Source organism: Odontomachus brunneus, unplaced genomic scaffold, assembly GCF_010583005.1.
Source record: "Odontomachus brunneus isolate Ranch 3 - 2012 unplaced genomic scaffold, Obru_v1 Obru_scaffold_183, whole genome shotgun sequence".
Taxonomy (NCBI): domain Eukaryota; kingdom Metazoa; phylum Arthropoda; class Insecta; order Hymenoptera; family Formicidae; genus Odontomachus; species Odontomachus brunneus.
Genome location: NW_022639633.1, coordinates 474,363 through 480,789, shown reverse-complemented (window position 1 = coordinate 480,789; position 6,427 = coordinate 474,363).

The following is a 6,427-nucleotide window of genomic DNA, read 5'->3' as shown; positions in this document are numbered from 1 at the left end:
CACCGCGCGTGGAACTCGCGATTACTATTCGCATTAATTTAGATTTCGCGATCGCCGTGGTCATTTGTTTTCTAGATACTTCAGACATGCATTTGCGTCATGATTACGCGCCGTTTCGCAAACAGTATAAGCTTCATTAGATTGAATCCGTCAAAATATCGCGGAGGTAGACATCGTCCAGCAATCTATCCAGCGAATCAATCCAACGTAACGGCCATGCACGCATCCAGCGACTATTTCCTTCACGTTAATTTCGTAATTAGTAGCTTTCAATTTTATGTAGAGAATGTTCCGCGCACGCGAGATTCAGTACTATCTAGTGCTATGAGTGTAATTATTTGCGAAAAATTCTATATTTCTTATTTCTCTTTTTTTGTCGCAAATTATTATATATATTCTTTCTTGCCGCAAATTTTTTTCGATCTATACTTTTTCGATTTTTTGTGTTTCCGTTTGCGCCACGATTACGATTTTTGTATATTTCGTTGCGTGAAATTCGGAGAAATTTTATGGAATTAGCCTTTGCAAAGGAATGGCAGAACGATCTTCACAGAGATATTGCAGAGCAATTTTCGCAAAAATATTGCGGAGCAGTCTTTACGACAATATCATGGATTATTCTTTGCAAAAATATTGCGGAGTGATATTCGCAAAAGTATTGTGGAACTATCAGGCGTGACAATTTCACGCCACTCTGGATTGCTTCGTTTGCGGACGACAATGATCGATTTCGCGGTAGGTCTTAGTTTCGCGACTTTTGCACGCGACCCGCGAGTATGTTTCCGAACTGATCACACTTGTCATTCCCAAAGCACCAGTATCGGTCATATCGCGATAGATATTTATTAAATGGTTTCACAAAAGTTCCGATTTTACCTTATCTTGCACAGATTCGTAGATTTCGCCCCGAAACCGATCAAAAGGCGTTTCATTCGAAATGTTAACACATCATTTAAATATAAATGTTAATCACGTCGCGAACGTAGTAAAATGTGAAGTGAAATGCAAACAACGTGGGACGATGCAGGACGAATGCTGTGGCAGCTTTCGTTGATGGATCCTGGTTGAACGTCGATGTATTTCAACGCGATATGATAAGTGTACAACTGCAACGCTTATAAGGTGTTTTCTCACCTAGTATTATTTCGTAGACGTAAATCGCATTGATTTTCGAAAAAAAACTTAGAAATAGTCATACGCAATTGTTTAAAATATTCAGATAATTTATATTATCTATATAATTCGCGCGCTCTCACAGTGAGCAAGATATTTCATGTTCAAAAGGATATTCTGGTTTAAGAAGCTGAAAAAATAGAAGGTATTTACGATTTTTTCTAAAGGAATGAATAAAAATACCAAAATAGAGTTTCTACAATTCTGTTTATCATTGTTTTAAGTATAAAACAATTATTTTTCATTAAAAAAAATTGTTATTTCTTTGCCTAAATTTTTCGTGCTGAACGCCGGACGTCTTTAACTTTGAGACGACATTATAACCCGTATAATAATCGGAAAATAAAACCGGAAAATTAGAAAACTCTCTGTATTAAGTTTTCTAGAAAATAAACCTTTGTTATATGCAGAAAACCGAAATTTGACAAAATAGTACTATGCTTAAATTACAAGTAATATTTTCTTTTTTTTTAATTTAGTATTTTGGGAAAAATACCAGTTCCAGAAATTTCCTAAAGAGTTTTTTCCGAGGAATTTTCCTATTTTCCGGGTCATATAAACCAGAAATTTCTTTTATATGAAAATCATTCGACACGGATGTATTAATGTTCGTATTGAGAACACAATGTTTTACATTGGATTTTAGTTTTAATTAAGTTCTACTATATGCAATAATAAATACTGTATACATTAACTGAAAGAGAAGAGTTTAAAAATTTCATATTTTAATAACTCATACTTCTGAAAAGAATCATGCATACAAATTTTGCGTGTAAATTGAATACAACCATCTTACGGCAAAAAGCTGATTACGAGTGATCATTAACCGTTAACCCTTTCCGTGATAATACCATCGCTCTCTGTTATTATTATCATCGCTATTAATTCGGATGATAACTCGATTCGATGCACCGACGGCGCCAGAAAGTCCTTTTTATCACGCTGACACGATATCGGTCGCGATAAGATGGCCCAAAAAAAGAATTCAATGAACTCTTCGGTGTATCTATATGCATTCTTCTTCTTCTCGTCATATCTTCTCATTTTATCCTATCACATATTCTTCCACAAGATGCACACAATGCTGTGAATTTTATAACCATCTCGTTTGAAAGTCACGGATAGTATTAACTACCGTAGGACAAATGGACAATTAATTATATCGACAAATTTCTCGCGCAACTGCATATTACTAAAATTATTTCATTCCAATAAAGTGCACACTTTGCACCTCCCATTAGTTTTTGAAGGGATGAAACATTTTTTTTTATTTTGACCAATTATATTGAGTCAATCAAGAAGTTTGATTTTTCAATCAAATTTGACTCTGTTGCATTCAATGAATGTAACCAATAATAATGAATTGTTAATTAACAAAATAATCAACATCATTTTGTCTATAATTTCTTTTATATTCCGGCAGCAGGACACTGTTAGCATTGCTTTATTGCACGTAATGTAACTTACACTGAAAGAAATTATCCGGTAAAAAATTAATAGATATTTCCGATCAAAATACCGATGAAATTTTGTTACCAATCAGGAAACATTCATAAGAAACATCAGTTCATAATTTTTTTATCGTTTTATCTAATGAAATGTGCCATTATGGTCGAAAGTATCCGATAAAATTTAATCAAACATAAAATTTGATCGGAAATATCCGTTTGTTAATTTTTATTGGATAATTTCTCTCAGTTAAAATCGAATAGAACTTTTTGACTCTGTGACTCGATATATTTTCATTTACTTCTTGAAAGAGTTTTGTGCGTGTGTGTGCATATATGTGTGTGCATGCGCGCTTTCGTATAAATATGAAATCATAATAATGTGTCTGTTAATGCACTCTAGGTCAAGTCGGAATTAATTCACGATTGAAGAAATGAGAACGCGATTACGTGAGTTGATTTTACGGAAGGAATGATTGTCCATTTCGATCAATATGTTTTCCATTCGCGTTATTAAATGACACGAAATTACGACGAATTTTAATTAATTATTGGTGGAATGATTCACGGAAACTATTGCGGGCATCGACGTTAAAATTCCACAAAATCTGTTATCGCGTTCAATGACTTTTCTGACTTTTCCACGATCATTACGAGCGTCTCGAATCATTTTCGTCCACCGTTTATATTCTATTTCGGGAGAGATATTCAACACGATAAGATAGTCATGTGAAAATAAGATAACCGAACAACTCCGGCAACTTGGTTCGATAGACCGTCCCAATATAGGGTTACAACACCGACACTTGTTTCAATCTCGACCACAATCGATTTTATTTTCGTAGTATCTAACGAGATCCCAAGTAGGAAAATTTTCCAGGATTAATTGATGATTTCATCGTTTATCGCGATACAATGAAATTATGAACGTTTAAAAATATATCACTCGATTCGCACTCGTCGTAAATATATCGCATCAAGTTAAGAAAAGAGTTAACGCCATGAAATCCTGGGATCCCCGTTCATATCTGTCCTAGGCTCGCCGTAAATCTTTTTGTTTTCGAGCGGCGCGATAAATCTACGGGGAGACACACGATTCGCGCTAAGCGCTAATTGTACGGCGCTCGGGCGGCCGTTTAATTGGGATACGAGCCGCACGCGCTTGGGCCAAGAGACCTCGTCGTCTATTCATAGTCGTACTAGAACTAGATTCGAGGGTGCCGCGACTTTGATCCGAAGCCTCGTTCCGTTCCGGCTCGTATGTACGCGGCTATCATTCTTTTCGTTTGCACCTTTGTCAGCGCAGACATACCTCATCCACAGACCGATTCGGCACAGAGCAATTACACGCCCGTAGATCATTCGCGCTCGTGCCGTTTCTTACGCGAAAAATGGAAACTCGAGGCAGCCGTTGAACGAAGTCCCTAAGATGCTCGAGGTAACGCGTTTTCATGCAGCACGGCATATTAATCCGGTGTCACTAATTTACCGCGTTATTATAATTTCATAAATTTTTTTAAGCCGCTCAAAGACTGTGTCTAATATGGAAAGTGCGCGCTATTTAATATTAGAAGTTAACATATGAAGTCCCTTATTCTAATATATATGTCTTAATATTTTATTACATTAATTATTATTTCACTTTTCACTTAATTTATTTATTTCATGTGTTATTAATTTATTTTATTATTAGAATAAATAATTTATTATTTGGATAATTTTTGTAAAATTAAGTAAAATTACTTAATATAACAAGAACATACAGACATTCTGTGTCCTTCAACTGAAACGCGTTGGTACGTTCATTAAAATCAAACTTCAGATTAATACAATCAAATTTTGTTCTCCTTGAGTACACTAATGGCGAATTCTATTAGAAGCACCAATGCACATTAAGAACGTTTCATAGTTCGTTCTTATATCTAAAATCGTCTTAAATTCGTCTCTGAATATTCCATAACTAGTATAACGATTTGTATAGCATCTGAAGATGAATATAAAATAATTTCAAATATAATATAATCAAACTCTATAAATAGCTGAAATATAAGAACGGACTATGAATCGACCTTAGTGTGCACTGGTGCGCACTAATGCTTCCAATCGAATTCGCCATAAGAAAAAAGTACTTCAGAATTTATTTGTGAGATAAAAGTTTATTTAATAAATATTATATCCCACAAATAAATATTTTCACATATTTTGTTTCTCAATATAGCATAATTTATTCAGCGCACTGGCACAGATTCCCTCAAGCGTAATGTGAATACAATTTACTAGAATTCCCTATGATTAGGCATACATGTGTAAGATTAAAAATCAAATAATATTTATTCAAGTAATATTTCAATCAAGTAATATTTATTATAATGTTAAGACGCATGTGATATAGAATGCGATTCATTAGATGCTGTAAACTTTTTGAGGCGTTTAAAGAAAAGCTATGATTGACGGCACTTCAAAGCATTTTTAGCGTCTAATGGATTGCACCCATACAGTATTTTCACAACGATCAGCTTTTGCTAATCAGTCAAGTTGGAAAATTCTCCACAAATTATTGTCCCGCTCTTTAAAGGTTATGCTTCATCAACTGATTATCGCTGAAAGCGTTCTCTCGTCCATGATCGTTGGGTTACTTACAAAAAAAAATGAACGGATAACTGATTAACTGTATATAGAAAGACGTTTAATATAGACCGTTGGCTTCATAAAAAACAGAAAAAAAGTCCCACGTGATCTTTACATCGCGCGTTTCTGTAGCGAGCGTCGATTACGTAGCGATACAATCTCCCGTACGACAATGGCCGGCCGTGCAAGCCTGAATGACTAGTTTTTAAAACAGGCCGAACGCACACAACGCGAACCGCTAGCCCTTTCATCGGCCGATCGAGAGTGCGCGCGATAGCAAATGAGCCGGCCATAATTCACTTTCTCGTCCTTGATCGTCCCGGCGAGACGTAAAAGCGCGTCCCGCGAGTTCCGGCTGCTGATGAACACGGATTTCGTGAGTCAAGGGCCCACGAATCGAATCGGGACGAATCCGATGGGCATGGTGGCCGAAGTGGGTCGTGTCGCCGTCAAGACGATTCGGTCATACGACAACTTCGGAAAGACCGACGATCAGCTCTGTGAAACGCGGATGTAGCGGCGAGATGATTATTGAGACGGAATGACGCGGACGTTATCGTATAAGGCATGTATGTGCGTGATAATTGGCTATTTAATTAAAATTTTCATGAATGTCTGAGATACTTTCTACTGTAATTTTAAGGACCAGAGATCGATCCGTTGACCTATCTGAAAAGACTTTCGCCTCAAACAATATTCCGTGAATATTAATTACGAGTTATAATGGGACGCTAGCATTCCAACTATCTTTTTTTTATTTTTTAGTAATTTTAATTAACTTATATCGGCATATAGCTGATTATATTATTATTCTCTCTCTCCCTCTCCCTCTCTCTTTTTCTCGAACATAAGGAACTAAAAATATGTAAAACATAACTTCAATATTTAATTGTTAAATTATTATAAGTAAAAAGAAGGCACTTTTTCAGACAAAAGTCATGTTAAAACTATTAGAAATCGACAAATCGAGACATTAACAGTTTATTCAAAACAATTAATAGAATTTTATACATTTTTTTAAATATTCTGTAAGCCCCATTATTGATAGAACATTGAAATATTGATAATATCTTTGCTGCAAGTTCTTTGTCAAAAACGCAAATATCTCTTTTTTTATATCGAGGAAATATCGTCGTTATTTCCGGATAATGTTAAAAACGAAATTATTAATTTTAAGA